The following is a 10,671-nucleotide window of genomic DNA, read 5'->3' on the forward strand; positions in this document are numbered from 1 at the left end:
TCTTCAAGCAAGAAGTCCTCCAGGCTGGGAAGGAGATATCATCAGAAGATATGGCCATTACTTTGCTGTCCCACTTGCCTGCTCAGTATTCCACTTTCTACTCCTCTTTGATTACGAGTGGCAGGCTCAGCACCGTTACCTGGGAGGAGCTTGTGCCCATGGTCTTGGACTGGGAGGAACGTTTCACGAAGCCTCCTCATAGCGGAGGTTCGGAGGCCTTAACTGGCCAACGGTCGAAAGGCCGGAATAACAACAAGGGCAAAGGGAAGGCTTCACCGGAGAAGTCTTCTGAGAAGAAGCCTGACACAAAACGAGAGAAACTGAAGGCCGAGCGGTCCTACAATGATTGTGTTGAGAAAGGCCACTATTGGAGGAAGTGTCCTAAGCGGACTAGGAAGAGTGCTGATTCTTCAGCCTCAGCTACAAAGACTTCTGGCGAGGACCATGCTGCTGGAGCATCGTGATCTTCCTTGTCCACTTTGGGGAGAGGCTGTGGCAACGGCTGTCCATACCCTCAACCGGTCTCCAACGACTTCAGTACCTAATATGACTTCGTTTGAGGCATACTTTGCCAGGAAACCTGATGTCTCGCACTTCCGTGTTTTTGGGAGTGATGCGTATGTACATATTCCGAAGAAGCGGAGGGGGAACTTGACACCAAATTTCGCAAGCTTATATTTGTGGAGTATAATTCTCTTTCCAAGGGATACAGATTGTATGATCCAGAGAGGAATGAGATTGTTGTCAGCCGGGATGTGGTCTTTGATGAGCATGTTCCAGTATCCACTGTCGAGGAACCGCCACTTCTTGGAGATCCAGAGCAGTCTGATGATGATTCCCAGATCATTGTTCCAGTTGATCAACCTCAGTCAGTACAGGAGGTTGAGCCCGCAACTGGAGTAGAGCCCCCGCAATGGCCGGAGGCTCCTCGATCTGTTCGAGTACCCAGGTGTGGTTGTTGGACACCCTTCGGTTGCAACAGCTGGCGGGGACTGTTCAAAGGACGACTCACGCGGCAAAAACCTGCCCAGGTCTTGACCAACCTGGGTATGGTGTAAAATGGTGTGCTTCCGGTACGATGGGCGAGGGCCGACGAAGCGGTCCCTGAGTGAAGTGCCAGGACACCTAAGGAGGATCCTGGAGGGTTTTGACTAGGCGATGCACGGGCTCCCGGTGCTTAGGACACCCATGCGTATGTCGTGGAAGATATATATAGCACGTGCTCCCGATGCTTAGGACACCCATGCGTATGTCGTGGAAGATATATATTCCTTCTTTGTTCGGACTGGATTTCAAAGATCAGTTGCAGATCCTAACCTGTATCTCTTTCGGGAACACGGCATGGTTACGATTATCATCCTTTATGTGGATGATCTCATTCTCACCAGCGGTCATGTGGAGCACATTGGTGTGACGAAGGCTGCCTTGTCGAAGGAGTTTAAGATGACCGACTTAGGCTTACTCCACTTCTTTTTGGGATTGGAGATCCGGCAGACCCAGAGGGGGTTTTTTGTCTCTCAGCAGCGGTATGTTCATGAGTTGCTTGAGGCCTTTGGGATTGAGAACTGCAAGCCTATTACTTCGCCGATGGACCCAAACACAAAGTTAACCGTTAATGATCCTTAAGAGCCGGTTGATGCCTCGCAGTATCGGAAGTTGGTTGGTTCATTGATCTCGTTGCTGAACACCAGATTGGACTTAAGCTTCTCCGTGGGGCTGTTGAGCTCTTTTATGCAGACGCCATTGAAGTCCCATTGGGACGCATGATTGCGGATCTTGAGATATCTGCAGAGTACGAAGGATCTAGGACTCTTTTATACAGGAGGGGATGGAGTCAGACTCCAAGGTTGGAGTGACTGAGATTGGGGAGGAGATCCAGACACGAGGAGATCTACTTCAGGTTACAGTTTTACCCTCGGCTCAAGAGCAGTTTCTTGGAGCAGTAAGAGGCAGCCAACTATTTCCCTATCTTCAACAGAGGTAGAGTACCGGGCTGCTTGTGGTGCTGCTTGCAAGGTTGTGGGGCTGCGGAGGCTGCTAGGCGAGATTGGGTTTCCACAAAAGGAGCCCACAGTCATCCAGTGCGATAACTAGAGTTGTATAGCTATTGCTCGGAACCCGGTCTTCCATGCCCGGACCAAGCACATAGAGATACAGTATCACTTTGTACGTGAGAAGATCTTGGCTGGTGATATCTTGCTACTTTATTGTTCGATGGAGGACAATGCAGTGGACCTCTTCACAAAGTCTCTACCTCAGGCTACGCTCGGGCGGCACTCCAGCTCCCTAGGGTTGATTTCCCAGCCAGGAGCTGAGAGAGGGTGTTAGAAGTCATCTCCTGTCTTTATCAGACACCAAGGCCTCTGTTGTGGGTGTGCCGCCCTGTATAGGTGTTTTCTCATTTTTCCTCACTCCCCGTATTTTTTCCCCATTTTTTCCTATTTTTCCCTTGGTGTGGGAGGCAGTTTTCTGCACCCCGACTGTTCCAGATGGTGGTCGACTGCTGGTCAGTTGATCTATAAATTTAAAGTCTTGGGCTTACTAAAAGTATAAAATAATAATTGGTATGTACAAAGGTTTGAGGTCTTAGCGTTATAAAAATATTAATGTCAAAATATGAAACCGTAATCATGTACAAGAGGCCCTCCTATGTGAGGCGACTCTAAGTAGTAGACCGACGAAGAAGCAAAGATGAGGTAGTTAGTTATAGTAGGTAACAAAAATGCAATGGTGCAAGCTCTGGTGACAAGGATGCTGTTGTACCTGAGGGGTGCAGACTTTGGTGACAAGGGTATTGTAGTACCTGGAGGGGTGCAAGGCTAGGTGATTGCAAGAGGATTGCACAGGAGAAAAACGCAGAAGTTGAAGATGAGGTTATAGCAACAAGAGATATCTGGGCTGCTACTGCTGCAAGGGGTAGAGCCGAGAGCATACTAGTGTGTGGGTAGAAACGTTGTTTGCACAATGTTGGAGCTGACGACAGCTACTGCAGAGAAATGGTGATGATCTAGACTGCTGCAGAGGTAGCGCTGGCAACAAAAGATAGTCGATGTTGATTATGATATTGTGCTACTACTGAATTATGAAGTGATTGCTAATATATGTGGTTGGGCCGCTGGTCGGCCCAGAGAGGGAGTGTCGACCAACAACACGAGAACAAAATATCAAATAAAATGCCCTGTTTGTCACACACCTAATAGTCTATAAGTGCATTATGATGAAAAGTAAAGACTAACTTCTAAGCCATGAGATGTGTCCACAAATTGCATGCATCCAAAAGAGTTGATCCCACATTTGTTTCTCAATGCACATCATATGAATTGTCAGCATAAGTAAGTGAATTGTTAAAATTCCATGTAATAAAAGTATTTGATAGCCATGGATATATTTGAAAAGACTGCTACATTACAGCCCTAGTAATCACTCAAGTTTGTGAGACAAACACACAAATTTGTACAGCTCATCAACAATCGTACATTACACAACGATCCATCTACCATTGGGATCATTGTATGCAAAGTTCGTGTCCAACCATGATAACAGTACTAGAAAAGGCTTGCTTTCCCACATATAACATGCGATAACTAGAGAGAAAACCCCATGTCTACCAGCAAAAGCATACTAGTTATGCTCTTGCAAACAAACTATATGTGGTTGCATAGTATTTACATAAGACCAAAGGGACCTCCATAGCATGTGGTTGCATAGTATTTACATGAGACCAAAGGGACCTCCATTTATTTGCATCACGAAGATAGTAATGTGGGGGCCATGGGGCCATTTTATATGGCCCCATACATGCAATCGGCTAGTGCAAAAGCAGCCGACAGGGCCTGCAAGTCCACGACCAGCCCTACTCCAGCAGGCAGTCGGCCAGCAGATCATAGTCGGCCAGTATGCACTAGAGGTCGGGGACCACACAGGGGAGTCAGCCAGCATCCAAATCAACTGCCCAGCAGTCGGCCACCATCTGGAACAGCCGGGGTGGAGAAAACTGCCTCCCACACCAAGGGAAAAATAGGAAAAAATGGGGAATGAATACGGGGAGTAAGGAAAAATGAGAAAACACCTATACAGGGCGGGCACACCCACAACAGAGGCCCTGGTGTCTGATAAAGATAGGAGATGACTTCTAACATCCAAAAGAGTTGATCCCACATTTGTTTCTCAATGCGCATCATATGAATTGTCAGCATAAGTAAGTGAATTGTTAAAATTCCATGTAATAAAAGTATTTGATAGCCATGGATATATTTGAAAAGACTGCTACATTATAGCCCTAGTCATCGCTAAAGTTTGTGAGACAAACACACAAATTTGTACAGCTCATCAACAATCGTACATTACACAACAATCCATCTACCATTGGGATCATTGTGTGCAAAGTTCGTGTCCAACCATGATAACAGTACTAGAAAAGGCTTGCTTTCCCACATATAAGATGCGATAACTAGAGAGAAAACCCCATGTCTACCAGCAAAAGCATACTAAACTATATGTGGTTGCATAGTATTTAATAAGACCAAGGGGACCTCCATAGCATGTGGTTGCATAGTATTTACATAAGACCAAAGGAACCTCCATTTATTTGCATCACGAGGACCTTGCACATTATATGTAAAGCATTTGATTGGTATATACAGATGTACAACAAGTATAAGCAAAGGGACCTCCATTTATTTGCATCACGAAGACCTTGCACATTATATGTAAAGCATTTGATTGGTATATACAGATGTACAACAAGTATAAGCAAAACAAGTTATCCTTCAACCTACATGGTTGTTTGGCTCTTTGTATCATTATACAATGTATAAAGTGGAATATCACTATGAACATTACTCGCATGTAAAAGAGTGTGAGTGCTAGCAGATACATCATGATTTGTCGCAATGTGTGCCAACAAGGGGTTATCCCTCACAATTGCATCCCATATTATGCCCACACCTGTAACATTATCTGGGTTATCAGGCACCCCAAAAGTTTGCCTCGTTATAGAGGTTTATAACAAGAGGACTTTCTGTGCCAATTTACTTTTTCCTTATCTAGGGTGACATTTGGAGCCTACGCCACATTTTTTTCCTTCTACTGCTGCACGGGTACAACAAGAACAATCTCTAGAGGTGATATTGTCGCTACTGGCGGTTGCAAAGTACCAATTGGCATTCTAATGCCATGTGTCCAAACTTTCTACAAGAGAAACAAGAGCCAACAAAATTCCCCCATTTGAGCTTGAAGAAAGCTCGTGTCTAAAGTCCTTGCAGCTTAACATCCAAGGCCACTCGGGAAGAGGTTGGTTTATCTGTATCCCAAAGGATGCAAAATCTATTGACACCTCCAGAAGACCTGGGACAGCAAACCACTTTGACCAGCAATTCCATCAAAAAAGGTAAAGCAACATGCGTAACTTCCACCCACACAAGACATCTGTGTTTGATGAAGCCTTGATAATCCTTTGTAGGCGACCATGGGTATACATGCACCATCTGCTGTCCAAAAAAAGAGGTGACTTTTCCAAAATAGTTTGTTTATGCTGTGGATTAGTAAGTAAAACCTCATAAAAGCCACAAGCCGCAAAGTAGTATCCCTCGACAAAGCAACCTATAAGCATGGCTTTAAGCCACTGCCCAACATCAGCAGCTGCAGGCATCTTTCCAAGAAAAAAAAGAATCGCAGCTCTCTACGAGAGTTTCATCACAGGGTCTAGTAATACCTGGCCAGGAACCCGCAAACGAAACTCAAGGATAAGCTCATCCAATGATTTCTTGATCTCAGCAAAACATTCATGAAGGGTGTCACAGAAATGTTACAGGTCGGGATTGGAGCAACGAGAGGAGAGCATTTCAGATTGTTGAGAGTCTCCTCCAATGTTTTTCTCTTGGACTCACACAAGGATCTCTGCGTCTGTAGGAGAAGCCATTTCAGAGGCAACAGCTATGAACAAGAAGAGCTTGACTTCAGCGAAGGCAAGGCAAAGGAGGGGATGCGAGGCAACCACCCGACAGTGGGCCAGCAGATACAGGAATTGATCAGCAGATGCACTGGCAACAAGTACAGACAAAGGCCAGCGGTAGGTACCGGCGACGGTTGGCTGTAGAGGACGAGATCGACGGCAAGCAGATGGAGGAGATCGACGGCGAGCACGAACAAGAGAAGGAGGAGGTCAACGGCGAACAGAAACAGTACACACCCATAGTCACGACGGCGAGCACGAACAAGAGACGGAGGTCAACGGCGAACAGATACAGTACACACCCATAGTCACGACGACAAGCACACTCTCCTTCCTTGAAAAGATGAAAGCATTTAGCATCTATAATTTTCTCCTCTATCTTCAATACAATTGCTGCAGTAATTACAAACCTGTGGGTTTTGGACCTCATCATGTATCAGGTACGGCACATGCAATAGCAAAGTTCTCGCTATGTTCACACAACACATCTTTCTTTACGTCATTGGATATGTAAACCTCGTGCGAATTACCTTCCTGATGCATTTTGAAGGAAAGCTATTTTAGCTTTGCATAATTATTTTTGCTTTGGTCATCCCCAACCAAAAACCGGTGTACAATCCCCTCAGCATAAGGCCCACGATGTCCTAGCTTCTTCATTGCCTCGATCTTCTCTGCATCCTCCTGCTTGTCAACATCTACATAGACGCTACACATAAATACATAAGCAGCATCCATTTCACCCAATCCCACTGCATGTTCATAGGCCTCCAAGCTCCACATTACCCCACTTTCGACAAGAATCCAACAAAGAATGCCACAATACAAGGTCAGGATGGAACGGCATCTTCTTAATCATCCCCACCGCCTTGTCTAAGTGGCCTGCACGACCAAGGAGATCGACCATACAAGTGTGGTGCTCAAGAGTAGGACCAATGCCATAGTCGTTCCTCATGGACTCAAGTACAACTGGCCTTTATCCACTAGACCTGCGTGACTGCATGCATTAAGAACACTGACAAACGTGAACCCATCTGGCTTTTGGCCACCTCTTCTCATTGCGTCAAAAATATGGAAAACATTTTCACTTTCTCCTACCTGGGCATATCCTGCAATCAGCACATTCCATGACATAATATCTCGAACTGGAAGCTTGTCAAACACTTCCTGTGCTTTTGCAACAAGCGAGCCACATTTGGTATACATATCGACCAATGCGTTGCCAACGACAAGGTCACTTTCAAATAACCCTTTTCTGGCAATCTCAGCATGTATTTCTCTGCCCTTATCTATGGCTCCAATACTGCCACAAGCTTTCAGGCTGCAAACAAATGTGACAGCATCAGGAGGGACCCCCTCATGCTGCATCTCTTCAAAACAGTTGAGTGCTTCCTTGCCATGCTCATGTTTGGCATATCCTGCGATCAGTGCAGTCCAAGAGACTGTGTCCCGAACTGGAAGCTTGTCAAACACTTCCTGTGCTTTAGCAAGCGAGCCACATTTTGCATACTATCCAACAGTGCATTGCCCACAACAATGTCTCCTTTCAAAAACCCTTTTCTAGTGATCTCAGCATGCATTGCTCTGCCTTTGTCTTGGGCTCCAATACTGCCACAAGCTTTCAGACTGCAAATGAAAGTAACTGCATTCGGGAAGACCCCTTCAAATTGCATCTGTCTAAAACACTTCAATGCTTCCTCGCAACGCTCAGATTTAGCATATCCTGCAATCAGTGTGGTCCACGAGATTATGTCTCGTACTGGAAGCTTGTCAAACACTTCCTGTGCTTTATCAAGGGAGCCACATTTGGCATACATATCGACCAATGCATTGCCAATAACAAAATCTCGTTCCAACAACGCTTTTCCAGCAATCTCAGCATGAATTTCTCTGCCCTTCTCTGTAGCTCTAATACTGCCACAAGCTTTCAAGCTGCAAGCAAATGTAACAGCATTTGGAGAGATGCCATCAAGTTGCATCTGTTCAAGACAGTTTAATGCTTCCTCACCATACTCGTGTTTGGCATATCCTGCAATCAGTGCATTCCAGGATGCTCTGTCTCGAACTGGAAGGTTGTCAAACACTTCTGTGCTTTTGCAAGCAAGCCACATTCGGCATACATATCAACCCGTGCGTTGCCAACAACAAGGTCTTTTCCCAAGAGCCCTCTTCTGGCAATCTCAGCATGCATTTCTCTACCCTTGTCTGTGGCTCCAAGACTGCCACAAGCTTTCAGGCTCCAAACAAACGTGACAGCATTTGGACAGACCCCATGGCCTTGCATTTGTTCAAAACGGTTCAGTGCTTCCTCACCAAGGTCGTGTTTGGCATACCCTGCAATCAGTGCAGTCCACGAAACCACATCTCGAACTGGTAGCTTGTCAAACACTTCCTGTGCTCTCACAAGAGAGCCACATTTGCAATACATATCCAGTAGTGCGTTGCAGACAACAAGGTCTCTTTCCAACAACCCTAGTTGAGCAATCTCAGCATGTATTTCTCGGCCCTTGTCTATGGCTCCAATACTGCCACAAGCTTTTAGGCTGCAAACAAATGTGACCGCATTTGGAGAAACCCCCTCGAGTTGCATTTGGTCAAAGCAGTTCAATGCTTTCTCACCACACTCATGTTTAACATATCCTGCAATCAGTGCATTCCACAAGACTACACTTCGAATTGGAAGCTTGTCAAAAACTTCACATGCTTTTGCTAACAAGCCACATTTGGCATACATATCAACCAATGCATTGCCAACAACAATATTCGATTCCAACAACCCGTTTACAGCAACCTGAGCATGTATTTCTCGGCCCCTGTCTATGGCTCCAATGCTGCAACAAGCATTCAGGCTGCAAACGAATGTGAGCGCGTTTGGAGGGACCCCCTCAAGTTGCATCTGTTCAAAACAGTTCAGTGCTTCTTCACCAAGCTCATGTTTGGCATATCCTGCTATCAGAGCAGTCCACGAGACTACATCTCGAACTGGAAGCTTGTCAAACACCTCGTGTGCTTTTGTAAGCAAGCCACATTTGGCATACATGTCAACCAGTGCATTGCCGACAAGGAGGTTTCTCTCCAAAAACCCTTTTCAAGCAATCACAGCATGTATTTCTCTGCCCTTGTTTGTGGCTCCAATACTGCCACAAGCTTTCAGACTACAAGTGAGCGTGACTGCATTTGGAGACACCCCCTCAAGTTGCATCTGTTCAAAACAGTTCAGTGCTTCCTTGCCAAGATCACATTTGGCATATCCCGCAATCAGTGCAGTCCACGAGACTACATCTCGAACTGGGAGCTTGTCAAACACTTCTTGTGCTTTTGCAAGAGAGCCACATTTGGCATACATATCCACCAGCGCATTGCCAACAACAAGGTTTCTTTCTGGCAGCTTTTTTCTGGCAATCTCAGCATGTATCTCTCGGCCCTTGTCTATGGCTCCAATACTGCCACAAGCTTTCAAGCTGCAAGCAAATGTAACAGCATTTGGAGGGACCCCCTCGAGTTGCACAGTTCAGTGCTTCCGTACCACACTCATGTTTGACATATCCTGCCATCAGTGCAGTCCACGTCACTACATCCCGAATTGGAATTTTATCAAACACTTCTTGTGCTTTTGCAAACGAGCCACATTTGGCATACATGTCGACCAGTGCATTGCTGACAAAACGATCTCTTTCCAGCAAACCCTCTCTGGCAATCACCGCATGTATTTGGCGGCCTCCTTCTACATCTTTCAGCTCAGCACAAGCCTTAAGTAAGGCTACAAAGGTATACCTATTTGGATGTAAAAATTCCTTCTTCACTTTCTGATACAGGATGACAGCATGGCGTGGCTTGCCGCATTTGATAAGACGTGTGATTAAAGAATTCCAGGAGCACTTATTCTGATTCATAGATCTGTCAAAAACCTTCTTCTGCATGTTGCGCTTTCTTTCGACTTTCGCCAGCATAAACACTTGGTAGTTTCCGAGTGTTCTATAAGCTTACAGCCCAATTTTGCGCACCGTAGAGTAGGTTTCCCTCTTCTGTGTACCTGCACAAGATTTATGCAAGGTTTTGGAAGGCATTACTGCTACCAGAGAGCGAGTGCTTCCTCTAAACTCCTTTTCCCCCTCTTGTTCTTCTTCTTCTTCTTCTGCGGCAGCACTGCTTTGTGCATTCTCGCAGAAAACTCTTCTTCTGTTTGCTTGAGCATGTCTTGTACCAAGCAGTCCATCCACCTTGGTAGAGATCTGCTTACATAGAAAAATTATTGAACCCGCGCATTGTTGGTGACCAAGGTTCTACAAAAGAACCATCTCTCTCTCTCTCTCACACACTCCCTCTCTGGGGGCACATTTTTCCACACATAAACTCTCTCTTCCACACACGAGTACGAATCTCTCTGCTCTATATATTGAACCCGCACATTGTTGGTGACCAAGGTTCTAGAAAAGAACCATGTCTCTCTCTCTCTCTCTCTCTCTCTCTCTCTCTCTCTCTCTCTCTTACACACCCGAGTTCAAGTCCCACCGTTGGTCGTCTATGCCCTCGTGTTGCATTCTACCAACGTTAATACCTCTCTCTCTCTCTGGGGCACACTTTTCCACACACAAACTCTCTCTTACACACACGAGTACGAATCTCTCTGCTCTATATATTGAACCCGCGCATTGTTGGTGACCAAGGTTCTAGAAAAGAACCATCTGTCTCTCACTCTCTGCTCCCCCATTTCTCTCTCA

General features: G+C 45.8%; 1 pseudogene across 1 annotated transcript; it reads right to left on the reverse strand.

Moving 5' to 3' along the window:
• Positions 1–5,510: 5,510 nt before the first annotated feature.
• On the reverse strand, positions 5,511–10,398 carry LOC147603183 (pentatricopeptide repeat-containing protein At5g27110-like; annotated as a pseudogene). The gene has a single exon (XR_015265733.1). The product of XR_015265733.1 is annotated as a pentatricopeptide repeat-containing protein At5g27110-like (transcript).
• Positions 10,399–10,671: the final 273 nt, after the last annotated feature.

Source organism: Cibotium barometz, chromosome 65 (assembly GCF_041138505.1).
Source record: "Cibotium barometz isolate CiBa-2024 chromosome 65, ASM4113850v1, whole genome shotgun sequence".
Classification (NCBI taxonomy): Eukaryota; Viridiplantae; Streptophyta; class Polypodiopsida; order Cyatheales; family Cibotiaceae; genus Cibotium; species Cibotium barometz.